Source organism: Amia ocellicauda, chromosome 10 (assembly GCF_036373705.1).
Source record: "Amia ocellicauda isolate fAmiCal2 chromosome 10, fAmiCal2.hap1, whole genome shotgun sequence".
Classification (NCBI taxonomy): domain Eukaryota; kingdom Metazoa; phylum Chordata; class Actinopteri; order Amiiformes; family Amiidae; genus Amia; species Amia ocellicauda.
Window position 1 is genome coordinate 9,805,145 of NC_089859.1, and position 27,264 is coordinate 9,832,408.

At 37.5% G+C, this 27,264-nt stretch overlaps 1 long non-coding RNA gene across 1 annotated transcript in view; it reads left to right on the plus strand.

Annotated features, from left to right (window-relative positions):
* Window positions 1-598: 598 nt before the first annotated feature.
* Window positions 599-27,264, plus strand: part of LOC136759604 (uncharacterized) — a 32,742-nt gene continuing 6,076 nt past the window's right edge. Inside the window, exons 1-3 of the long non-coding RNA XR_010820065.1 lie at window positions 599-680; window positions 1,365-1,432; window positions 2,082-2,152. This is a non-coding gene — a long non-coding RNA (uncharacterized LOC136759604). The remainder of the gene's footprint in view (window positions 681-1,364; window positions 1,433-2,081; window positions 2,153-27,264) is intronic.

Consider the following 27,264-nt stretch of genomic DNA (forward strand, 5'->3'; position numbering starts at 1 on the left):
AAGTTCAAAATCACCGTTACATTGAAGGAAGAAAAGTGTCTTTATTTGCAATCTAGAGCTATCTGTGTTTTTTGATAACACATTTCCTGTCATTTTCAACGTAGCCAGAAATAAGTTAAATACAACTCCTTCCACTTTGTTTTATGTTTCATCACAGTTATGTTTTTTTTCCCAGATATGTACCCTTTGAGTACCCATAGTACCCATATTCATTCAAATATACAGATGTCACAGATGTATCTTTGAGAGAAAATATCAAGATGGACAGTGTGTGCATATACAATACAAAAGAAAACTAACAATAACAGCAACAACATTATTAAAAAAATACATTGTCATGTAGTCATGGGCTCTCAAGTATTCTTTTAAATACAATGATGAGAGTGGTGTGAGTAGCTCTCATACAGGTTATGTAAATCCATGTACTATAGTCTCTGAAATGTATTGGGCATTAACAATTGTTAACATTACAGTGGTTTGCCAAAAGATTGACATGCCTACTTTACAATGCACGGAATTATGTACCCCAGCCTAGTCTTCATTTAATCCTTGAAAGTGCATGTTTTTAATTTGTAGAATTCTTTATTATCTTATTTTAGACTTGCTTTGTGGGAGCATTTCTTTAAAGATGTTGTGAAGATGTGAAGTCCCAGACTTCTGGAGTCCTTGGAGAATATAAAGTAGGTTTCACAAACACCTCTGAGAACCCTTGTTATTTGTATTTGGAGGTTTATATGCAATTATGTGGGGGGATGTTCAATGCAAAATACGCTCTATTCATCCACCCACAAAATGGGGAACATATGAATTCACAATACAGTATTAAATATATTAATTCTAAAACATGTAATTCATCGTTTGTTATGCACTTGGCCACATCTGAAAAGCCTACCTATAGCAAAACAGCTCCCTGCTGAAATAGTATTTTTTTATGTGCATTGTTATTTGGTTTTGTTGGTTGTATTTTCTTACTGAGTGCTGTGTGATTATAACTTGCTGCTGCCTCACAGATTATTTGCTGTGCTTAGATATCATGGAGGCCTGGATGCAATGTTCAAAAACATATTTGGAGTACAGTACCTCAGAGAAATGCTAGTACAGAGGAATATCCCTATTTCCTATACTAGGTACCCTATTAACAGTCATACACGACCATAGAACATTTATAATTCCACCATTTATGTAGAGGGACTAGTTCCTCAGGCACAATTCGTGTTTTATGAGGAACCCAACCTCAGCCCAAGTCAATCAAATGTCTGATTAAGAGGCCAGGAACACTTTTCATCATATCACAGTCGCAGTGATGAGCGGACTTCATACCTCACCTAACCTGCGTTTTCAAGGCAGTTTTCTCTTTCCGGCAGCCCATGCTACAGACTGCTCTGTAAAGATGATTGATCTTGAAACTCAGAAGAAAGAAAACGTATTTTTAGTAAGCTGATTTCTTACTTGTTGTTTTCAGTCTGGTATTTTGTCAAATTGTGAGCCTTCTAATTCTCCAGTGTAATGCATTAAGCCCATTCAGCTGCTAGGCATGACTAACCCTAACCTTCAGCCTGAAACGATATGCTAGTAATGCCGGGTGAGATACCTTGGTACATCTCACCCAGATTGGCCAGCTCAGATCCACCTCAGAAAGTAGTGTAAATTAGCAATTTGAAAACCCCATGTACACGTGGGTCATTTCAACAGGCCAATGAACCTCCGAATCTGTCCGTTTAACCTCAATACGAAGCCTGTTGACAAGGCTGTTTACGGTAGGTGAGGAGGATACCACGGTTTGGATAATGCAGTGACAGGAGTGCCGGGGGCTGCGTGGTGAGGAAGGCCAAGTCCAGTCTAATGAAGTCTCCGTGGGGTGTCTCAGTAGGAGAGATGTGGGTGGCAAGTTGGAGTAATGTGGCACTGGGATAAGAGTGGAGATGCTCACATATGCCATAAATGTTTTATCCTGAAGTTTCTATCTTTCCCATCACCAAGATGGCACTGATCACTATTTATTTGTGGGAAAAGCAGCAAGTACATCTCGGCACCCTGCTGTTTAAATGTGTCTTAAGTACTTGTTTTTTTTGTCATTTCAGATCAATTTTTTTCAGTATTGCAATTCTCGTGCTCAAATATCTCATTACCTAGGAAGCGAGAGTCATCCCTGGTAAGTCCACATCCCATGCATCATAGCAGTGCCCTAAGTCAGTGCTGTCAAAATGGTTCTGGTTATAATTGTAGCCCCATTATATCAGGGAATGACTAAGCGCACGTTGTGTGCTGCTGGCAGCAGGCAGTGCATCAGCTGCTTATCCAAATACAAATATAGATTTGTGGCTCTCTGTAACTGTGTCCAGTGTTTATCCTAAAAAACATTTCCCCCACAGACTTCAGATGTTTTTTTCAAACTGGGGGTACATCTTAAGATTTTTTAACAATGTCTTGATTATTTATTTTCCCAGAGTGTAATCTTTAAAAGAGCATAAGCATATTTCAAGGAGTTTTAACCACACATTGTTATACCATTTGTTTTTGGTCAAGTAAGATTTTTCACACTTTTTATACGTAGAGTTATACCTTCTCTGTTTAAAAATAAACTGCACAGATTGGCTGTGCTCAGGGTGCCACTCCTGTCACTCAAAACCGGATCTACAGTGAATATGATATAGAAATTGACTCTGGGGCACTCACAGACTACCAGACATTATTCAGTACTTTCACCATCGGTTGGTAGAGCAAAGTCCTTATTTAATTGGAGCTTCATATACATGGAGTTTATTACTTGGATGGTTGTGCTAAAACAGAGGCTACACATATAATGGTTTAATGTTATATTCCATATATATATATATATATATATATTTTTTTTTTTAAATACAATGTTTTCTATTTAAGGAACTCGGAGGCAGTTGATTTAATGAGAAGGCACAATTATATTCTCAATATTTCGAACATTACACTGCAACAGAGCTATGTGTTACAGTCAACATTGTTTTTTTATTTTTTCTTTAGGATGTGACATACGTAAAAAGTAATTGCTAACAGAACCCACTATTGGGTAGTATTTAACCCAATCATTAACTCAATACTGATCTTACACTAATGCTAGTCGATCTGAACTGTAAGTACTCAGGTCTCGTATTAGAATGCGTTGAAGACTAATTTATTGAGTAAATTGTATAGTTGTACACTCTTGTGGGGAAACTGTGGCAGGAAGTGTACATTTATGTATGTATTCTGTGCCTGTTCGTGTATGTGAGGTCTATGCTTAGCATTAGGGAATTGTCCTGTAGCTATTTTGATTGAGTTTTGATTGAAAACAATACATATATCACAAATTGAAAACTATTTAACAGAGGCTGTGTATGAAGTCAGTGACCCAGTTTCCCATTCTTTGAACACAAAGGTATATAATAATTTGCATGCTGAAGTAGGCTATTTAATGGTTGACAAAGAGATTCAAGGGCTGTCATCGCTGAAACTGTATCTTTGAGAGAAAATATCATTCACAGATCAAAACAGTGTCGGTACTCCCCATTTTTTTTTCCATTAGCAATGGACATCCTTGTCAAAATACATTATCAGATTGTATGTTTTGCAAATAACTAGTATATTGTATTGGAAATTACTGAGAAATGCAATTCATAAGAGTATGAGTTTTAATAAGACAATCCACATGCATTTTCTGTGTTTAACTTGTGAATGCTTCTGCCGAATAGTTAATTTTGTTTTAAACAATAACTTGTGAATAAAAATATTTATTTTAAATAATGAAACTAAGTCAGCCACACCTAGGTAATGTAAAATGTTGTTGTTTGGTAATGCCACTGTCCACCCCATTATAAACTTGTGTAGACTTGGTTTATTTTTTTGACATTTCATTTTTTTCATGTGTGCCTTTCTCAAAATCCCATGGCATGCCTGAAATTAGAAAAATTGACAATTGTAGCTTTTACCCTGTTCAAGTAAAACAATGATAAGAATAAAGAATCTGAATATTTTGTAGGTGTTTTGAATGTTTAAAAAAAAAAAAAAATACCGGAGCAAACTGAAGTTACTTAATTTAAGATCAAAACATCAAACTCCTAAGAAAACAGACAAAATACTTAAGAGGGGAGTGGAATGGAGAATGTGGGTCTTAAAATCTTTTTAGCCTAAAAACTATAAATGTTGTATTCTGAAACTCATTTTCATAAAATAGACCTCCCCAGTGATAATTAATTTGACTACATAAAAACTGTGGTCCATGGCCTGTTCATTGAAGCACATTGTGCCTCCAGCTTCGGCTGGCAAAATTAAACGGTGAAAAATTAGAGGGAATAAAACGATAAATAGAATTAAATTAAAAGCTAGGAAAAGTGGCACTTGAGTTCACATTTTGTCTAGACAAGGCTTAATGCAAGGCTATGGGTTATTAGTAACATCCCCCTCCCCAAACCAGTGCTGTACAACAAATATTTCAATAGTTTTGCACTGCTTCATCCTCCATAGGTTAATATTTGGCCCTGTCTAACATGGCAGAGATTGCGGCATTGGCTTCTGCTATTACATGGCTATTACATGTCGAATAAGAACATAAATGCACCGTAGGAGTTATCATACATTACCGAAAAAAGAATGAATGTAGTTTATCTGGCAATGGTTTTGTCAATTTATTACAAAACATTTTTGGGGGGAAATAAAAAAGGATCAAGTTTAAAAGTATTTTAGGGAATATTTAAATGCTTTGCTCCAAGCTAAACACCAGGGGCAGTCCTGTGCACATTTCAAGTTGTAAAGGACAGTATTTTTGCTATTTTTCTTATTTTCTAAATCAGGGGTTCCCAAAGCCTGGTGATGGAGGGCCAGTTTCCAGAGGTTGCATGGGATGGGGGGGCGCAGTAGAAAATTAACCACAGATGAAAACTAAATATGTCCCAGATCATAACTTTTTATTTCATATACATTTCTGTTAGGGAACATTTATAAACTTTAATTGTTGTTTTATTATTTCCCCACAAATTACATGTACAATTTGAAACAGAAAATGTTCAGAAAGTCTACAAATATAGTAAAGGTTCAGAAAATGGGGGGTTGAAGCTTGGCTTTGTGGGGCCGCATTTGGCCCCCGGGCCGCACTTTGGGAATCCCTGTTCTAAATGCTACATGTCAAATATGATTTTTCTGAGATGCAAACATATTTTTAATCTTAGAAATTGTAATACTTAAGTCTAAAGATCATGTTTTGGGCTTTGATTACAAAAAAAATAAAAAGGTTATTACAATAATACAATCAGTTGGTGTGCGTGTGTGTGTACATGGTATGTGATGTTTGGAAGGCTTTTTGTAACTTTACTGCTGCCAATTCACATCCCTAGAAAATGCCAATAACTTGGGGAAACTTAGTTTTCCACATTAATTGTTTACCCTGAAGGGGGAGGTCAAGTACAGAGTGAGATTTGGATATAATGTGTCTTGAAGTTTTTGTTTATTTCATAAACCAAATATGTAGTTTTTACTTTATTTATTATTTCCCTCTTTGTCTAACTTGCATGACATACTCCCTGGCAGCATTACAATTCCTCAAAGGGAATACTCGCCCCACTTGAATTACTATGCTGTAAATGCCAACCTTTAGAAGTGAAAACAATGGTGGTACTACTCGGTGTACTGCAGGGTTGGACTGATCTGGATACATGCAAGGCCGTCTTTTACATCAGAATACATTTAATCAAGCAACATAGCATAATACATTAGACTTGAAGTGCTTCAGTTTAATTATTATTTATAAAATCATCCTTCATGTCAATGCAGGCTGCTTACTAGTTAGGACTACTGCTAAATCATTTTAACAAGCATGACCCATCCCCTTGTGTTAGAGTGCTTTAATATTCACTTCAGTCAGGCTCAACTGAATGGCCCGCTGTGTTATTGGCAGTCATTTCTGAAATTGCTCCAGTATGAAACCTATTTGTCACTGACACTTCTATCACTCTGTCCAGACTCGCATCAAAGAGCACGACTGTTTTTACTCTTGTTATTCAATATTGCTGCAATAAGTGGGTATTTATTTAATGTGGTCATTTAGCACCAATTATAAAATGTCCGTATTGTAAAAGAGTTCTGTTTATGAGTTGTTACTTGTATAGCTGTTAGGGTCTGGACATTAGTGAGAATTTCTGGAAGTGGAGGACAGTATCAATTGAGAGCATGATTCCTTTTAGAAAACCCATAATTAAACTGCATTATTATTAATTAGCAGTGCACTACTACAAAACACACATAAGAACATGAGAAAGTGTACAAACGAGAGGAGGCCATTTGACCCATTTTGCTCGTTATGTGTCCACTAATAACTAAGTGATCCAAGGATACTATCCAGTCTACTTTTAAATGTTCCCAAATTTTCAGCTTCAACCACATCGCTGGGGAGTTTGTTCCAGATTGTGACAACCCTCTGTGTGAAGAAGTGCCTCCTGTTTTCCGTCTTGAATGCCACACACGTCAGACATGATGCCAAGTGGTTATCTGCAAAGTATGGAGAAAAAAAAAAGGCCAAACATTGATCTTCCCTTACAAAGGTGGAAACCAGGTGATGCTTTCATCCAGTTATAAAATCACAGAATATTTGAAGAACCTTTTTTTTGGAAGAGATTTAACATGGAAACACAAAATACTTATCATTTAATTATTTATAACTACTATTTATGTGTGCTCTCCTGTTTTCTCATCAGTGAGATGGGCTGTGAGATGGATTTCTAGGGCTGGAAATAGCTACAGATCATTTTATGAGCCAGACTATTTCAAACTGTAGACGCCATCCCCATGGACTGTTTAAGCCTTTGTGACACAGTGAAAACGCAGGGAAGGTCCACGTCCTCCACTGAAGGACTGAATGTGGATCTCATGTATATTAAATACAGCATTATACTCCTGGAGAAGACATGTTTTGTGTCATATTGTGTAGAGAATACAAGACTATAATCTCAGTGAAGTGCATACTGTAATTTAGCTGATCTGTGCTCGTAGCATTTTTGCGCCACTTCACACTTCACTACCTGCCAAGAATAAAGATTTGCGTATTCGGCTTTCAAAACCAAATGTGGTGTTCTGCTGATGAAAGAAGAACACAAAAAATGTATTTTTTATCTTAGTGTAATTAATAAATAGGGGTTCAAGAATCTTGCAATACAACATATTGTCTTTGCCTGTGTCTTCCACATTACAAAACAGCTATACTTAATTTGTGAATACTTGAGTCTTGATATATGATGTTATACACATCAAAACTGTTCACAAAACTCTGTTCCCTGAAGACACTCTTATTAGGGGTAGGCTGCTTATCTATTTTAGTTTTAGTTTTTTCTCTATGTTTTAGATCACATTGTGAGTTTGCATACATAATCTCTTCTGCTGGACAACCTTATTCAGGACTCACTTTTTCCTCTTTTTTGTTACCTATGTGCTGTCATAAAACCGTAGTGCCTATATACATTAATATTTATTTTGGTTTTTATTTTTTTCTTGTAAAAGTAGTGTAAATCCAATTATGCAACTAAAGAACATCTGTTGAATGACTTCCAAACAGAATGCATTAAAAAAAAAAAAAAAATGACATTGAGATGTTTTTCAGCTGGTAAAACTTGAACAAAAACTGAAAAGACTTCAACCTGCTGATGCAATTTGCCTTTGCACTTTTTTTTTTACACAGCAATGGCTGTTAGACCTTTGCTGTCACTGCCAGCTGTGTCATCTGTCAAAAGTAGCACCGTCTCATTCTGCATTGGACATTAAATATTTAAATAGGAATGTGCCTTTAACAAGCCCTGGATAGGCAATGACCTGAGGATGAATCAAGGCGATGATTAGAAAGCAGATGAGATGGCTCAACATAACACACACACACAAAAGCAGGAGCTATAAACAGACCTTACAAAATAATTAGGGTTGATGGGGAGGTAATATACTTGTTTTTATCTAGAAAATACTTATGTGGACTATCAGCCCTTGATTTTAAAGAACAATTAGTACAGACCAGAAGAAGATGCCTTTGAAAAGGAGGTTGACAAGGCTAATGGACTTTACTTAAAGGCACACACAATTGCTCACTTAGCTGTTGACTGCAGCCAAATTATTTGGTTTTGTCAATTATTGACAGGGGGAATTTCAAATTCAAGTGATGCCAAAAGAATTGAGGCCTCCCAATGTATATTGCTTTGCAACCCATGGTAGTGTCTCCGCAAACCTGATAGTTGGAATCTAACTCCTCAGGACTGATGATGTTATCCTATTTTCCTCATATTATTCTGAAAGATGAATGTTTACATTTATTAAGACTCCTTACAGATACATCTAAGTGTTACATATGGACTTTTTATATTGTTTATGAACAAACCTTACAGTCGTACTTGACATATAGCCTAATTCCAAATAGGAATCATTTGATGGCTGAAGGACCTCCATTTCCTGTAAGGAAAGATATTTTCAGTAGTTATCCTAATTGGAGCTGTAACTCATTGTTAGACACCTGGGGATGGTGGCATTTATCTATATGTTAATTTAATCATTTTAGAGTGATGCCCCTAATGACGAAGTGGATGGCATGGAACTTGTCAGCCATGAGGTCTAACTGTCTTTTATCGACTTACTTTAAATTCTGAAGCATGCTGACTGTCTGTCTACTCCATGTTTTATAGAGAATATCTAAGGAAACATTGTGGGGGAAGAGGAAAATCAGCTTAAGTTCGATACAAATCATTTAAATCTTCCTTGTTTAGAAATGTTTATTAGTGCTCTCTGCGCATCTCACCCTGTAGTTAAATACACCGATGGTGGTAATTCTGCATCTCAACTTATTTATTTTAAAGGGAAACACAGATGTTTCCTAAAATTACTATCCCCAAAGTTATGACACAACACATTCCAAAACCCTGAAAGAGCATACATGCAGAATTTAGACATCCATGATTATTTGATACATTTTAAAAGTCTGGAAGAGCTATGCTACACATATTTACTTATACACTACAGCAACATGTAAAGATTAACAATATCATCATAGAAGCCATGCACGCTATGCTTTAAAAAGACATATTTAAGATAAATCACTTTCATCCAACTGTTGCAAAAAAATAAATTACTTTGGGTAAAGATTCTAGGGGAATGAATGAGGTATAATCCAAATGCTTGGAGCTTTTGTCTGCACAAAGTGTACGACAAGGATACTTTATCTTTCTGACAGGGACACCTCAACTTGTATACCAATGTATTTTTCTCTTCAGGTGTATTCTGAACACATAGGAGAGTAGACACAAGTTCAGGTTTTAATAACTCAGGGAATGCTTCAAAGGAATTGTAATACTACAATCTACTGTATGTATGTTGCTCTAATACATACATACACTCACCTAAAGGATTATTAGGAACACCTGTTCAATTTCTCATTAATGCAATTATCTAACCAACCAATCACATGGCAGTTGCTTCAATGCATTTAGGGGTGTGGTCCTGGTCAAGACAACCTCCTGAACTCCAAACTGAATGTCTGAATGGGAAAGAAAGGTGATTTAAGCAATTTTGAGCGTGGCATGGTTTTTGGTGCCAGACGGGCCGGTCTGAGTATTTCACAATCTGCTCAGTTACTGGGATTTTCACGCACAACCATTTCTAGGGTTTACAAAGAATGGTGTGAAAAGGGAAAAACATCCAGTATGCGGCAGTCCTGTGGGCTAAAATGCCTTGTTGATGCTAGAGGTCAGAGGAGAATGGGCCGACTGATTCAAGCTGATAGAAGAGCAACTTTGACTGAAATAACCACTCGTTACAACCGAGGTATGCAGCAAAGCATTTGTGAAGCCACAACACGTACAACCTTGAGGCGGATGGGCTACAACAGCAGAAGACCCCACCGGGTACCACTCATCTCCACTACAAATAGGAAAAAGAGGCTACAATTTGCACAAGCTCACCAAAATTGGACAGTTGAAGACTGGAAAAATGTTGCCTGGTCTGATGAGTCTCGATTTCTGTTGAGGCATTCAGATGGTAGAGTCAGAATTTGGCGTAAACAGAATGAGAACATGGATCCATCATGCCTTGTTACCACTGTGCAGGCTGGTGGTGGTGGTGTAATGGTGTGGGGGATGTTTTCTTGGCACACTTTAGGCCCCTTAGTGCCAATTGGGCATCGTTTAAATGCCACGGCCTACCTGAGCATTGTTTCTGACCATGTCCATCCCTTTATGACCACCATGTACCCATCCTCTGATGGCTACTTCCAGCAGGATAATGCACCATGTCACAAAGGTCGAATCATTTCAAATTGGTTTCTTGAACATGACAATGAGTTCACTGTACTAAACTGGCCCCCACAGTCACCAGATCTCAACCCAATAGAGCATCTTTGGGATGTGGTGGAACGGGAGCTTCGTGCCCTGGATGTGCATCCCACAAATCTCCATCAACTGCAAGATGCTATCCTATCAATATGGGCCAACATCTCTAAAGAATGTTTTCAGCACCTTGTTGAATCAATGCCACGTAGAATTAAGGCAGTTCTGAAGGCGAAAGGGGGTCAAACACAGTATTAGTATGGTGTTCCTAATAATCCTTTAGGTGAGTGTATACACACGTGTATATATGTATATATATATATTAGGAAAAAAAATTGTTGAATGTCATTTCCGCTGTTCCATTAAATTATTTTGTTAGTAGACATTTTTGTATAGGTTTGTTTCTAAATCTGACACAAAGCTACCACTGTGCTCTGATGGAAACAACATGTAAGGGAATGGTACTTTGCTGTTAGAGGTGTTAATAATTTGCATTATTTGCTATGTAATACTTTTAACTTATGCCATGTGAGTGCTTAAAATCAATCAATACTACAATCAACACTGAAAAGCTTGTCTAGAGGGATGCAACATGACTTTTTCAATTGCTGCCTTATGATAATGTTTTTTAATTCAAATTTCCAGTTTTAAAATGTATGTGAGCTAGTCATTTAATTTGTTTCTAGTTCCCATCTGTCAGGCTCAGCAGGTGGTAAATATAGTGTAAACAGGTTAATCGAATCTACACTTGCATATAAAAAGGTCCTTGATTTACACAAAGAAGATGTGGGTTCCTCTGTAACAGTGGAGAGAAATACGAGGTTTACATATCAAAAAGTAGCAATGTGTTGCAGAAGGGGGAAGAGACTTTCAGGTGTTTTTTTATAAAAATATGTATCACATGGTATTTATGCTTTGGATGAGAACCATATTCAGCATATAATCAGCTTTTCTTTGATTGTGCTGGGTTTATATGAAAACAATAGGGGAAACAGACATGTAACTTATGTAATGGTTTTCATTATTTCAAGGCTGGCAAGTCATGAATGTATTTTTAAAATTAATTCTGCATGTCAGACATGTTACTTCTAATGTCACTACTTTTAACTTGGATTGAGTAGTTGTCCACACCAGGTCCTTGGCAAACCAAGGATGGATTGATACCTACATCGGTTTGTAATATGGTCTGAACACTATGACAGCATATTTGTACTAAGGAGCTATTTTGCTCAAGAGGTTTTCACATAACAAGAACACTGACCTTTTTAGAGGATTTGTGCATAACCCGTGCTTGTAAATGTGTCCGTTTGACTTGAAATATGTACCATTTATCTGAAGAAAGATATCAGTGATTTTCTTTTGGGAAAACTTGACTTGAAAATAGGAATAGTTTACAGCATATAAATACTGTTGCCACACATCTCTTGTGTTTGCTTTTCACATCAGTATAGCAGTGCAGCATAACAGTTGCCGTATTTCCATATAGTATCTTGAAGAAATTTAATGTTTTAAAACATTCCCATGAACCAAAAGGCAACCTGAGAGCTTGCAGTCTGTGTCATGGTTCAACTTTTGATTTGTAGATAGAGAGAAATGCCTCAGTGACAAAATACGAATGATAAAATATTTCCAAAATCAGTATTGTTATAGGAAAAAACATTCAACATTCAGTGGTTTTAAATTACATGACTAAAGCCAATTTACACCTTGTATGTAAGATTGTAGTTCCGAAGCTCCTGTGTTTAGTGTAAAAAATGTATTGTGCTAATTTTGTAGTCCTGGGTTCTCAAATAAAGTAGTGAGAAAACAAAGCATTAATGAATAAGGAAATAAACTGATGAATAAATATTTCGGATAGCTCCATTAGAGACCTGAGTGCTTTGTTGAAGTGGTTAGGCAGAACTGAAATTACATACTAATATTTTTAAAGCCTTTTCAATTTATGTAAGGTTTAAGTTAAAGTCAGTACAGCAGCAAGTACGTCATCAGATAATTTATTGCTGTATATGGTGCTTTTGCTGAATAGTCACTTCAGATATCTAAAAAAACAAGTGTTTTCTGTCTTTGCATTAATCAATTTGAGTATCTCTGTTTGAAGTGAAAGCTAATTACAATCCAAAAATGTATCACCAGGGATTGCAGCATTTTGCGCATTTACAGAGGACTTCACTTCAGAAGTGGAAATATACCAGTGTTTTCTCTCTTTGCATTGCTTGTCAAACACAGTAGCTGTTCATTGTGGCTAATGTAATTTGATTGCACTGCCTTGCATGAGTTCATCATAGTAACATAAGGGAATTATATAGTGCGGTACTTTGTGAGGCTGGAGAGAAAGACCCTATGGGTCACATTGAATGCCATACAATTCTTCCATTCACTTTACGTTACTGTGTATGTTATAACCAGTTTTTTCCATCATAAAATTCACATTATTGCACCAGTTTGATTTCTTAAACTGTAAAATCTCTTCTACAAAGGCAGTGGGAAATGTCATAGAACCCCCACAGAGATATGATGAACAAAAGCACAGAATGGCACGCTCTCCTCCGATATACACGCAGAGAGCCCTGCAGTTAGGGGGATTAACTCTAGAATTGTTTGTCTTGCTTTTAATTTCTACAACAATGGCAAAACACAATGGCCAACAAAGAGCTAACCTGTCTTGAAGGATTTTTCTCTGCTACAAGGTTACTTGCACACTCTGAATTTGATTTATTTTTCTTATTGTGTCTTGTATTCAAATTTGATATATTTCTTTAGAATTAGGCAATCAGTTTGTTACCAGTCCCCTTCTCTCAGCCAGGTAGTTAATATGGTGCAGACTGGTTAATCGATTCTGCACCTGCATATACAAAGCCACTGACCTGAACAAAGAGGATTAGGGTTCCCATGTGTCCATGGAGAGGGGATGTGTGAAGAGCAGATACAAAAAGCTAGCCATGTGGAATTAGCAGGTGTAAAGTGCATTCATATGATCAGGGTTGAGAAGCACTGCTGCTGTCGTAGTATTTTTAGAGACTCACAGATCAAGCAAAATATACTATACCACTATATCTCGAATTTCGATATTCACCTGGCATTTAATTATGTAATGTAATTAATGTAATAAAAATGTATGCATAGGCAAATCTAAAGCTATCTAATATTGGCTGTTGTTTTTTTTGTTGTAGAGGATTTGGCTCTGATCTTTGAGTGCATTTGAAATGCCAAAGACATTTGTGATTTCATGATGATGAGAGCTCTTTCTCTACTTCAAAGACGTTCTTGTTGGTTTCATTTCATGTGTTTATTCATTAATTTTATTTCTGTATATTTCAGTTGCGCCCCAGGTCTGATTCAGATGTCCTTGTTTTCACCAGAATAAACAATATGTCATGATTTACCCCAACTTGAAGTGGTCTACCACAATGCTGAGTGATTTACCACAAAGCTGAGTGTAAATCTGTAAATCTAGTTTTATTTTTACTTATTGTCCAGAGGTTTTGGTCACATTCATTTCTTTAGTTATTCTAAAGGGTGTTTGGGTGCAGTCAGGTCATATAGGGCACTTCGGGGGGGAAAAAAGGGCATGGGAAAGAAAATGGGCACCCCTGCCCCCCACCTCTGCACGTCCCGGTATCAATACATGCATACACAGCAGTGCCACTGCAAACTCATACGTTTTCCATTTGTTTTTCCATTTCTGATATATATTTATATTTTGAATTCAATATGTATGGCACTAGTTTGATCATATAGTATAATGTGCCACGGCTGTGCAACACACTTCCAGAGGCTCTGAGCACACTACACATTTAAAGAAATCACTTTTTGGAAAACCTAGCTGCTTGTTTTCTTGCTTATTTTGTTGTCTATCTGTACTATCCTACTGTTTTGCATATTTTTACTGTGTCTGTTTTGACTGTTGCTTCAGTGTAGCGCGTGGGTATAATAAGAGCACGTTATAAATAAAATGTATAATAATAATGATGAAGATAATAATGTAGTTGAGGAAGTAAAGAAACAGGCATAGCTTGCGAGACGTACACGAGTTCAAGTAACAGGAAAGAGTACTTTGTGTGGTTTAAATGGATCCAATGTGCAATATCCTTGACGGACAACTTTTCGGACCCAGAGGCAGCGGCCTGCACCAGCTGAGCTCCATCCAGTCATCACGGCTCAAGTGCGTCTCTCTTCAGTGCTCTGCGTAATTGTCGTGCTCGTGCCACGTGAGTTCAGCTTTGCACATGTTGCAGCAATCTCTCTTCAGTGTAAATTAAATGTGAAGTGCTCCTAGATTTTAATCAACATTACCGCTAAGTTGTTGCAGCCCCACTGTCGCTAAGACCTATTGTAAGTGTGTTTTAATGATGAGGCGGCTAACGCCAGCTAGTAGGTGTTTGGATATCATGCCAAATGACCCACTGCAACACTGGGTCATAAATGTCATTCACAGGACTTGTACTTTTCTTTGCCTTCTCAGTTAATTGCGACAATCCACAACCGAACTACATTTCCCACATTTGCCACCGTCATAACGATTCGGTAGTTTCACAACACCGATTTGCATTGGTGCGGGGAATGCGATTTTATTTGATTTTGGCTTATTCTCTTGGCTATGAGAATGACGGTCTGGACCGTCAAACCCCCAAAAAGTGATACGGCTCCCTGTACCACCTAAGCAGGTTTTTAAGAGCAAAGTCTATCTTGGCTAGTAGAATCTCCTGAATGTCGGATGGTGCGGTCTGGGGCTGCGGGCGATTGAGGGCTGCACGAGGGCCGCGGGCGATGGCAGGTGGGAGAGCAACATGCCGGGCTGTGGGAGGGGAGAGAGATAGTGGAAACCAAATGGGGCTGCAGGCAAGGGGAAGAAAGAGAGTGCCGCATGGGGGCCGACGGCGCAGTGGGTCATGGCTATGAGGGCTACTGGCGGGGTTGACCACGAGGGCTGCTGGCGAAAAGGGGTAGCATGAGGGCTGAAGGTGACGATGGCCACTGGCAATAAGTGCTGCAGGCGATGAGGGCCTCATGAGGGCCACGAGCCGCAAAGGGCTGCAGGGGGCCCCTGGCAATCAAACGAGGCTAGGGGTGGGGCAGAGAAACAGCCGGCCGGGGCTGCAGGGAGGGCGCCAGTGAAATAGGGGTTTGGGAGGGTGGGGCCCGCTGCCAGCACTGCGGGGCATGAGCTGAGGTGACGCGGAGCAAGGCACGTGAAGGGGGCAGCGGGGGCCACAGAAGAGGAAACTGGGGGCCTAGGGTGGGACACGGCCCACGCCAAGCCTCACACCAGTCTGGACAGAAGGCAGTGTGGAGACAGGAGGCAGGAGGGAGGAGGGAGGAAAAGGACGTAGACATGGAGGACAGCGCTGGGCCCGGGGGAGGGGAGGAGCGAGGTGGGAAAGCCAGAAACAATGAGACTGGACAGGAACAAAGAAAGCAAGAAAGCATGTAAACAGTGGCGGTGGGGGACAGTGAGCAGGATCTACCACAGGAGGAGGGAAGTGAGGTGTTTTTTTTTTTTTTTTTTTTTGGTATTATTAAGCGAGCTGGGTGGGGGGCGGGGCCGAAGGAAGGACTAAAGCGTCATCAGGAGGGGACGGCTGGCGTCCAAGTGGTGGGGGGGGGGCCAGGCCGAGTGTCATTGAATGTACCTGTGTGGAGGAAAACACCTAGAGCAGAGGAAGTTCATGACATCAGAGTTGTTTACTCCCAAAATGAATTTATACATTCCACTTAGTGTAAAATATCGTTATCATAATCTTGTCAATGTAATAATTCCTTACAGACTTCAAAAATTGTATTTGCACTGTGCGCCCAAATTGTATTTCACATTCGCACAACATTATTTTTACTCGCAAAAGCGAGTAAAACGCTCGCACTGTAGAGCCCTGAGACCCCCCACCCCTTTTTAACTGTTAGCATATTCTGTACGTTGTTGCTAATATTATAAGAAGAGAAGGGTGGCCAAGCGAGAGAAACTTCCTCCTCTCTTGGTATTTTGATATGTAAATAAACTAAATTCAGATGAACAGAGGCTGGTTGCCTTGGGATAAGATGAATCGCTCTAAGAGGCTTTGTTTCATGGTGTTCCCTATATGCCTGGGTAGCCTCAGTGCTGGAACACATCCAAATGACTGTAGGCAGCAGCACAAGGACTATTACAGGAAAAGAGATGGGGGACTCATCTGCAGTGTCTTCCACAAAGGCATAGTTGGTTCTTTAGGGAGGACAACTGTTGATGTGTAATGATACAATAAACTAAATCAGAAATGAAAGGCACGCTCAGAGCAGACTTTTGAAGGAAGAGATGAACACAAATATGACTGTTTTGTAACCGTTACATTTTTCAGCTTAGAGGGTACAGTTAAGGCATTAACTTTAACTTATCTGACTTTAATGTCAGTAGACTCCTTCCCACTCCTCCCCCAATTGATGAATAACACTGACATTTAGGGCTAGATGTACTAAGAAAGGCAAGTTGCAGTGCAAGCATACCACAATTAATGATTGTATTTAGTCCCACAATAAACAAAATACCATATGTACTAAGAAAAAATATGTTAATGAAGATGGACACAAAATAATTAATGAACTACCGACAGTTTGGGAAATGCATCACATTTGAAACATTGCACTTTTGATAAAATACTGATGCTCATTTGGTACTGTTGTTTTGGGGAAATGGCCCACTGGACATCATAGAATAGGTGTGTTTAATATTTCTATAAACATGTTTAGAATAAGTGGGAGGTATTTCTATAACATGTTCAGAATAAGTGGGAGGTATAAAGTCACATGTGTACACTCTATTCCTCCCAACATGTTGGGGAAACTTGCAATTCGAAATGTATTTTTAAGACTTGTAGGTCAAGCATGCTTTTAGGGAAAAATAGGAATTAATGCATTTGTCTAAAAGAAGCATTAAGCTGCTAATGCCCAGTGAATGTTGCCACGGTCCCCTGAGAAGACCTGGAAGTAAGAAAATGCATCGTAGATAATCGTTTCGCCACCACAGGGATAGCATTGATTCTCGGGGTGGCTGGCTCCAGGCCATCTTTTAGATCAGAGGTTCTCAACCAGGGGGTCCGTGCTGATCCCCTTGGGGCACACATGACACCTTCACATGGGGCATGTTGATTATTTGAATGATTCCAAAAAGCCAAATTAAACTAGGAAAATACTAGCTATGATTTTTTTAATTGTAAATCTTAAAAATGTTAAATTTATTAGATTTTTCTTCTTCATATATACAACTCTGGAAAAAATTGAGACCACTGCAATTTATTCTTAAATCAGCATCTCTACATGTATGGCAGCCATTCCACTCCAATCATATTTTTATTTGGAATTTGGGAGAAATATTGTCAGTAGTTTATAGAATAAAACAAAAATGTTCATATTACCCAAACACATACCTATAAATAGTAAAACCAGAGAAACTAATAATTTTGCAGTGGTCTCTAAATTTTTTCCAGAGCTGGAAATGTAGGTAATTATATTATATACACCTATGTTGATTTTTTTTCTTTTGATTTTGAAAGGTTACAGTGTTTTTCTTTACATTACCATTAAAAGCATTGTTGATTACAACTGTTTAAGATTGTGCTTTCCTCAGTCATTAACTAGCAATTAAAAGTTGAATTAAATATTCATTCATTAACTGCAAAGATGCATCATTTCAGTAACACAGTTGTTTAAACCATTGTGCTCTGTTTAGTACATGTCACATGGAATTCCTGACTGTTTTATGACTTTTAAAACATACAAAATCCTTTAGTACTAACCCTCATGTTTTCCTGTTTATTCTGTGCAGAATAAAATGCTGTAATTTGTTTTGCCCAAGCAGGACCATTGTTGTTATTTTAATATATTAGATACATGGCACAATACAATAAGTAATCATACAAAACAATGGACATTCAATGTAAATTTGATAAAGAAGATGGGTTTCATATTTCTTCTATTCAACTGTTGATAATCTTGATCTAGTTAGTTCACAAATGATATAAATAAATCATGGCTTGTTAACTTTGTCCTCAAATTGAACATATTATCACAGCTTTTCTATGATGTGAAACTAATACAGTTGATGGAATTTGTTTCATGACTTTTCACTAGGTACCCAGAGAAGGCAGGGATACCTAGACCTAGAGAATACATTTATGATTGGTATTTCTGTACTGTATTTCTGACTGGAATTTCTTTTCACACCAAATGATCACACATTTGATGTGAAAAGAAATTCCAGTCAGAAATACAATATATTCTCTATGTTACTCAGTTTTCTCTGGGTCTGTATACTTTGCAAGATGAGTCTTTTTATACTCTTTTCTGATTATTAATACACTGTTTTATTTTAATAAAATAAGGCAATACATAAGAAATCTGTGTATTAATGTGCTGTGTATCCTGGTTTCCATATACAATTATCTTTCTTTAGATCAATCAACCTGTCTATAAAGTTTATTGGATGCTGCTAGTGCTCTGTGGATGATCATGTTAATGTATATCCTCCTGAAAGATACCTGCTGATCCCTTTTAGGGATTGTTGGATTGGATCACTTTAAATTAAATTGGTCTCAATTTATGCCAAATGGGGATTCTCTGATTAAAAGCAATACTGACACTAATGGTCAGTGACTCATTGATAGGGTGAAAACACAACCCTTTTCCAGTGAACTCTTTGTATTATGGGGGGTTTGAGTTGTATAGGTGTTCGGAAACTCCTATTGCATCTGGGAAGTACTCTGTGGATAGATAAAACACTTCAGTTCTGGGTGCTATCCATCCAGCACAAATTGATTTCCCCTTCATTGAGTTGAGAAGCCAAAGTGCTAAAGGAAGCCCAGTATCTCCCCGCGGTATTGTAAGATTATGAAACCTGTGAGAAGGCAAGGCAAGATGACAATGCACTGTACTATGCGCATGACCAAATATAGCTCTGGGTTATTTGGTAGTGGAAACTTTAGAATTTGTAATTCCCTTTCAATTTGAAATATACTTAAGTCCAGGAAAGGCTTCAGAGGAAAATAATGCATATTCATGCTCTGTTGGATTTCAAATTCTTTCAGGCATTTGCTCAGCTGACTTGTTGGCAGCATTTTGAAGTACCCCTATTGGAGCACAAGGATATGGATCCGAATGGGGCATTGATTGATTTATGATGCCTCCTAGGACTAGTGTCTTTTATGTTAATGATCCTTCCAATTAAAACAAAATGACTTTTAATGAATGCCCCCAGGTGCTTTAAATACTGTGTGTATAATGCGAGACATATTTTATCCTCCCAATTATATTTTTTAATTCTATGCTCCATTGATCACACAGATCATTTACATAAGCCGAGGACATTAAGGAATTACCTGGGAATGTTGGGAAGTGGGATACAGTAACATCCATTCTTCATAACAGAATCCTCTAAATAATGTTATTGTATTATTATTAACTCTATATAAAATACCTTTTAAAGAAACAAACCATGAACACATTTTGGTAAGTCTTTCTCTCAGCATTGGATTGACAATGGATGATGATTAATGATATATGTATATAGAGAAGAATTATGTACTTGTGCCTGATTATCTTCCAGGATTAAATTAAACCTTCAAAGTGAGGATTGATGGCACAAATTCAGAATGTGATTGGCACCTCCTATTGTTTTGCTATTGCTGAATATGTCTAGGTCCATTGAATAGTATATTTTCAAAGGGAATCATGGTCACTTGGTACAGACCTCATAGCCATCTAACAGTTGAGTAGGTTATTATAAACCATTTATTCAAATTTGACAAGCATTCGTTGTGACAATTGTTTTACTTAGGCTTTGAATCTCAAGTGTAGATCATCCTGCAAATGACACCAGTGTACCTTCATTCTATTAATATTCCTAAATCCTTTGAACATTTAGAGGTTTGCATTTAATAAACTTGTTATTTTTAGTAACTAAAATGACACTCAAAGCTTTTCGTTTTGTGCTCCACTGTTTCTACCTCCAAATAAACACCAGATCATTTCAATGACGGAAAAAAAAGTCTGTGTTTGCACTTTTAAACATTAACAACTGATTTCGTAAAATATAATATTAATGCTGAGTCTTATAATTTTGCAAAAAAGTTAAATGAAATATAGTAATATAAGTTTCAGTGTTGCTTTAAGTAACCAGCAGAATTTGCTTTTTTTAAAGTACTGAATTCATTTTAATCAACGGCCCAGTTTAACATGCTTACAAGGTGCTAATTAATATTTCCTGTTCGCTACCATGGAATGGCATAGAGACACACTTTTGGAATACAGTTCACACAATGTGTAATGATGACAGAAGTGTGCTGTAACGTGTTACACAGTCAGAAGTCAATCTGGCCGATGTGACCTCCTTCACGGTCCATTTACTTGATTTCCTTCTCCAGAGAAAACTGGGCGTTGTCAATTTTCCAATGTTGCATCTCTCTGTTGATTGAAAAGAACAAGACCCTTTTTACTTTTCAAGCTTGAATCAAAGATCTGCAGGTGAATAGAAATCGGCAGAGTTTCCTTTTTAATTTTCCTTTTCGTTTCTGTCAAAAATACAGAAATGGGAAATGTGTAAACTACGTAGTGCTAATAGAATTGTTAATATATTAAGCATTTTTAATTTAGATTGTGATCATGGCTACTTACATAGTTTCAACAGATTAACTGGGGAGTTTTTATGTTCTCTTTCCCAAAGGTAATACTCACATTTGCTTTTCTCTTTCAAAATATTATGTCATCATATTTTACAATTGAATGAGATTCTTCTGAATTTACAGTTGTAGGTCACTGACCTTTATTTGATTTAACTGAGGCCTATTTGTCTTAGAATTTCTTTTGATAATACAACAGGTGATTTTTTTAAATGTTATTCTGTTTACTGGGGTCAATATAGGAGACCATTATTTCCCCTGAATAATTTAACTTGATGTTTGTTTATACTTTTGACCTTAAGGATAAAATAACAAACTATTGCCACAAAAAAGAAGCAATGAAAACGTATGAAACAATTTATTCTGAACGTGAATATTTTGGGCTGAGAAATAAAATGGCCTGAATCTGTCAGCATACATAATCACTGCAGTGTGGTGACATTTGTTTATTGCTTATTTTGGTATCCTAACATGAATGTTGTTTTTTCATACTATATTGAAACCTGTCCTTGCTTATACTGAAGTAAAAAACAAAAAAGCTTTTCTCCTCCTTCTTTCTTGTTAAATGGCAGCAGAATATTGTTCAGGTACACTGTGGTGTCTCTGGTGTAGGCGGTAATAATAAGAGGGTTATTAAGACTGACATGCTAATAGTTATTAAATATTTCTGGGACAGTTGCTTCTTGTATAAAGAAACTATTCTCTAGTTTGTTTCTTGAAGTACTAAGGTACAATTATTGTTTTGTTTGTACACAATGGTATCTCCATCGAATTGATAACATCTCAATATTGAGATGTAAAGACTTTGAATAAGATTCAGCCTTAATAGCCATGACTGTCATATATTGCAGCCACCTTCAGTACTGCTCAGTTTGGAAGCCCCCAGTTGACTATTGCCATTGTTTACTTCCACTTAGAAAGAAAGAGGTTATGTGGTTGAGAACAATATGGGTCTGCTGTTGTTTTTTTTGCAATAGGGAACCTATATTCTTCATGTTTAGTTCCAACAGAGCATTTATTTTTGACATTTTTTTGCACAACTCTGTAAAAAGTGGAATAAAACTGTATGGGTCAAATATTCTCCAACCAGCTTTGGTCATTAGTGTCTCCAGTTATCTCAGAATAATGGATGCAAGCGCAAGAATGTAATATAACCAGCCATGGTTTGCTCTATAATATGATCAGGGCCATATTAGATGTAATAAAGGCCATACATCTGCAAGCTCTTTTCAAAGCCTGCCCCCCCCCTGCAGAGACTACAGTTCCTGAAGGAGGTCCTTGGAAGGGAGTTATGAGGTCACGCTGGTGCCAGAGAGACCTTCACAACAACAATCTGCTTATCACTTCTGTAACACCACTCCCCTGGAATCCTATTGTGGAAGAGATCCCCTGTGGTAACAGCTCTTCTATTATATCACTGTCAACTCAGATTATCATAGGTTATGTTCCAAACACAGTCCTCAACCAGGCTTCAGTGTAGTTGTAGCTGCCTAAATGGCTTGACTGCTTGTTATTAAAATCCCTGGTTTTAAGGTGAATTTAAAAGGCAGCAGTTTTGCCTCATTGACTAAGCCTTACTTATCTCAATAAGCACAGTGGAGATGTGGTTCGCTCCCCAAAGCCTTCATTACCCATTACTCTTATTCCTCTGAGTTTCACAACCAGAGATCTTGCAGTTCTCTCTCTCAATGAAACTTGACATGTCGAGGCAGAGGGGTGAGCTGCTGGCTCCAGGGGGGAGCTGGACTGAGGGAGAGAACAGCATCTGATGTCTACTTTCTCCTGGTAAAAAGAGAGCTTATTTTTAGAAGGGACTCTGGAGTGTGTTTCAGAGGGGTGTGCCAGTGTCTTAATTGCTTTAAATCAAAAAATCAGAAAACCAGTTCTGGTCAGAATGGATGTTCCCTATGGTTAGCCATCTAAATAGCCCAAATGCATTATTTCTGAACCATGATATAGTTTGGTGACACTTAAAATCCAGATGCTATATGGTAATTCTCTATATGTATGTTATAGCCATTTGTATGTGTATGAATAAAGTTAAATAAATACATACATAAAACGAACTTTCTCATTCAATTATAATAATACCAAATTGAAGTGACACTGCCCAAACTGGTTGGCTGATAATTGAGAATTTATTTGCACCAAAGCTTGTTCATTATTTGAGCCATAGCACAAATGATAATTATCCACACTTGTGCAGAACAATTATTCAATTAGTGACTCCCAAGCAGACCTCTCTTTGTGCCCATTTAACATAAAGTAGGGCTTCTCTGCATGTTTGGAGTACTTTCCCATATTCTCGTGTGGGGAGTAGACTCTTTTAGGCAAGAAAAAATATCCCTTTCCACAAATCCAACATTTTTAATTTATAGAAGTGGAGCTCATGCTTTGCGATTTGTGTGGCCTGCCACACTGCATATTCGAAAAGGGTAAGGGGATGCACTCGACACGTTCTTGAAAAGGCACACAAGCTCTTGTACACAAGATTAAAAGAATAAGTTATGCATAGTTGCTCTTTTTTTGTGTTGCTTTTGATTTAACTGTAAAATTGCGTCTAAATTAATAATGTCATGTTTTCTTTGCAAATACTTGACATTTGCCTAAACTGGGGGATTTGTTTTTGATGCTGGAAGAATGTTTGGGGATGTTTCTCAGAATAACAGACTTCAGTCACAATCTGTGCTAGTCCTCCCAGGTGTACACTATATTACAAAAAGCACTGGAACCACAGACAAATAACAAAAGACAGCTGTTCACAGTGTAATTAAGGACCACACTTGGCCTAAATCACTGATGCAATCATTTAGATAAACAGACAGAGGGAAATGGTGCTATTCCTCTTACAGCTTCGGTTTGGGTGCAGAGAGAAATAGGTCTGTATGGTGCCTTTCATATCTGTTGTTCTCCCAGAGCTGTTCTGTGTGATTGATGATGGTACTCTGAGCAGGACCTGAAATGTTTTCTACAGTCTTCTGCACAAACCACTGTTACACCCCCACCTTTGGGCCTGGTTTACCAAAATTGGGACAGGATACGTAAAGGTGGTAGTCTGTTTATTAGAGATATAGGCCTACTTATGCAATAGCTCATGTTCTCATTCAAAATGGTGGCACAACAGCCCCTGCACACTATCCTATACAGCTTGCAATGTTGGAAACAGTCAGTGGCCTTAAATGAGCAGGGCAGTTGAGCAGGTGCCTTTATCTATGATTTTATCTTAAATTCGATAAGTGTATTAGACACTACATAGCAACTTGACATCTTATGCCTACTGCTATTTATGGTTTTGGAATGTGATTGCATGTCTCAGACATGAAAGGTGGTTTTATAAAAGCTGTGCTTAAGTTGTAAAGTGCAATGTCGTTTATTTTTTCATGTACAAATTATTCTGCTCGTTCTTCTGTTGGTTATGGATTCTTCATTTGGAGAGCCGGCATTGTCCTGAAGCATTCATATGAATTAACAATGCATGCTGTACCAGCACCATGTAATTATGTTTTCAGCGACACCGTGTTTTAAAATGGAAAATAAATGGTGTTGTATACATTGCAGCTCTATAATATCAAACTCAGTCGAGGTAGACGCACCAATGGAAATATAATTTCCAAGGATTACATACGGTAATATTCAAAATACGTAAGTACATAACTGTGATCAACTGTGTGACTGTTCTGTTAAGCTAATGTTGATGACTGCACATAAAGCCAGTTTGTTGGTGACTATTTGCAGGGCAGTGACAATTTATTTTGTTCTTGGCTTCATTCAAAAGAGGATTGACAAATTATCCAAAAATGATACAATAACAGTGAAAACGTTTGCACTAGTGTTGTAGTGGTGACTGAAGTAGTGGGTATGATACTCAAATATATCACAATATCCCCCCCCCCCCCCCTGACAAATTGAATTGGGGGGTAGGAGCGGTGCTTGCGTTTCTTTGACCGGGTGGTGCTGGCGGTTTGTCGACCAAGGAATGGGGGACGAATTATAGAATTTGTTACAGGAATTATAGGAGGTTACATGGGCAAAGTTCACTTCAAGTCACGTGGGCATATGGCATATTCATGTATATTCCCTAGTCTAGACCACTGGTCTGCACCTTAACTTGTTGATATTAATAAAAAAAAAAAAAAACATTAAAAAATCCTTTCCCTCAGCTTTTGTTGGCATATGCAGTGCACGGGCCAGCATACCAGCCCTTTTCAAAAGACCACTTTTGAGTCTTGAATGCAGCATTATACACCTGGGAGCGGTTCATTGCCCTACTCCATGTATTCCGTGTTCAGTCAGCACTGTCCTGATGTCTGCTGTGACACATTCTTAAGTTTCTGCACATCAATAAGATCTACGGTATTCTTTTTAATTGCAGGGATAGAAGCTTCGAATCATGTGGGATTCAACATTAACCATCTATACTAGTTTTGTAGTATACAAATATCACAAAACAAACATCTTTATGTATGTGTTTATTATGATTTATTTTCATAAACGGGTCATATCTACGAAGTTTATATAAGAAAGAGCGCCTGTCACTAACTTTTGCTTCATCTTACTGAGACAGTGTACTTAATTTGCAGAATACATAGTCTCTGGTGTATGAGCGACCTCCCCAATGTCTTGCCCGATTTCTCAAGGCTCACAGCATAGTCAGGTCTTAAGATGCTTTCATGTGTGCGCTGCCACTCATTCCAAGACGAGAGTCTCACGGAAAGTGCATCGAGGCTATAGCGTTTTTTTTTTTTTTTCAATTCCTTGGGCTTCATACCATGTTTTATTGAAGACAAATAACAACTACCTTATTGAAATAGATGTGAGTGAAAATATGTATGTGTGGTTATGAAAAGCTTTTACTAGTAACTACTGTGTTTTAGAAAAGGATTTTACAATGGGCCCTGCGCTTAGTGAAACCTTAAAGAAGCTTTTTTTTTTTAATTTATTTAATTTAGTTTCTTTTGTCATTTGATATGCCTAAACTGTTTTCTTATTGTCAGACAGGATTCAGCTTTGCTCAGAATAATACTCATTTGAAGTGGTCATATTGTTTTGACTCGCTGAGGCAACTTATTAATTCATTTTCTGTGACATGGAGAGTAACTGTGAAATTAATTGCTAAGTGGATTACATTAAAAGATCTGGAGATTGTACCCAGTAAAATATACTAATTTTGAATCATTCAGGTTCAAACATCATAATATATCTCCTTTATTATTATTTTTTCTCTTTGTCTTTTTCTTTCTCTCTGTCTGTCGGTCTTGGAAATCAAGTACTGAACTTATTGTTTTCCATGTACAAAAAAAGTGTAACTGCCAAATTATAAAATATTTCCCACAGAAAGTAATAACTTACATCTGAGCCTTTTATCTGGTATTATTTTATTTTCTCTTTTTAATAAATATAAGGAGAGACTTAAGTTAAGACTGGGTATCTATTTTAAAAAGTAAACCTGAAAATACTTCTTAGGAACTATGCACAGTTTAAAATAATGTCTCAACCTAATTTGTTATCAGCAAAGAGCAATACTGACAGAAATGGGGCAGCGGTAGTGTTCATATACTTAAGATAAGAAATAAAGCCACTGCTTTAGAATTACAATAGGATTCTTTTCTAAGAAATGACCTTTATTGTTAAAAAAGAAAGTTCACTGAAGCTTAACAAGCTATTAACCTTTAGGTGTCTTAATACCCCCCTATCTAAAATCAGTGTATTGTGCTCATTGTTTTCTTAAAACTTAAAAGTTAATAGGAAGCCAACAGTAAATATTAAGTGGGACGATTTGTGTGTAAGGGGAATGGGTAGGATTTCTTCAGGTCAAGAGCAACTCTAATGTCTGTGGTGTATATAGTTTAGCCAATTTTGACAATTCTCTAGGACTAGCCACGCTGAAGTTAGAGACAAAAAGGTGCCTTTTAAATCCTGCGCAAGCTCAATCTGTACAATCTACTGTACCCACCTTTAAAACTCATGGGACTCACTAACTAAAATCGTCAAAACACAGATGATCGTTCCTGTTCAAAGCAACTGATGTATAAGTTATGGCATGGCTATACAACAACAACCCTACATTTGTTATTGGTGTTTTTGTTGATTTTAAATATAAAGTATAGAGCAATTTGTTGAAAACTGAGGGTATATGAATATTTGTAACAATTTTAAAAGTGTTAAAAATCTTAGTGTGAGAGAAGATTTGAAACCAGGGTTCTCCCTATGTTTGATGATGAAATTCAACTATTTTCAAGAATAAGGATAATATTGGGGACCTGGCTAGATTTCAGATCAGGGTTTCTCAATGTGACATAGCTATATCCCCTGTTTAGTAACATCGGGGT